The sequence below is a fragment of the Orycteropus afer genome, unplaced genomic scaffold, assembly GCF_000298275.1.
Source record: "Orycteropus afer afer isolate SDZICR_OR568_19922 unplaced genomic scaffold, OryAfe1.0 scaffold00017, whole genome shotgun sequence".
Lineage (NCBI taxonomy): Eukaryota > Metazoa > Chordata > Mammalia > Tubulidentata > Orycteropodidae > Orycteropus > Orycteropus afer.
In genome coordinates, this window is record NW_006921604.1 from 9,441,127 (window position 1) to 9,441,907 (window position 781).

Genomic DNA, 781 nt, shown 5'->3' on the forward strand with positions numbered 1-781 from the left:
GCTCTTTCATTGGGTCCATAGATATTTATTATCGTTATATTTCCTTGTTCAATTAATTCTTAAATCATTATATAATGTCCTTTCTTGTCTCATATGGTGGTTTTTGTCTTAAAGTCAATCTGATCAAAAATTAATATTGCCACTCCTGTTCTTTTACGGTTGCCATTTCCTTGATATATCTTTTTCCAACCTTTGCTTTTTAGTCTATTTTTGTCTTTGTCTCTAAGGTGTGTCTCTTGTAGATAGCGTATTGAAGAGTTTTGTTTCCTTATCCAATTTGCAACTCTCCATTTCTTGAGTGGTGCATTTACTCCATTAACATTCAGTATAATTATTGACAAATATGAATTGTTTGCTATCATTTTGTTATGTGTTTTTTCATGGTGTCCCTGGTTTCTTTGTTCCACATTATTTTCTGTGCTGAGATCAGTATGTTTATGAATCGTGTTATCATATCCTTTGTTGCTGTTGGTTTAGTATTTGCTGAATATTTGTGCTTGTCCTCTTTATTATTGTGATGTGAAAGTTTATCATTTTTCTTTGAGGTTATAATTATTCCCCGAGTTTAGAATAGTCCATTCTATCTTGCAACTCTCCTGACTTCCTCACCATCTAGAAGTTCTGTAACTACACAGTATTTTCCCTCTGTTTGGTTTGTAGTTGTCCTCATTTGTCAACTGATATCACTGGTTCCCTGTTTACAATCTTGTAAGCTTATTTTACTTTGGATATGTCCATAGCTGTGTTGGTTTCTGGGTTATGTCATCTTGTGTATTAATGG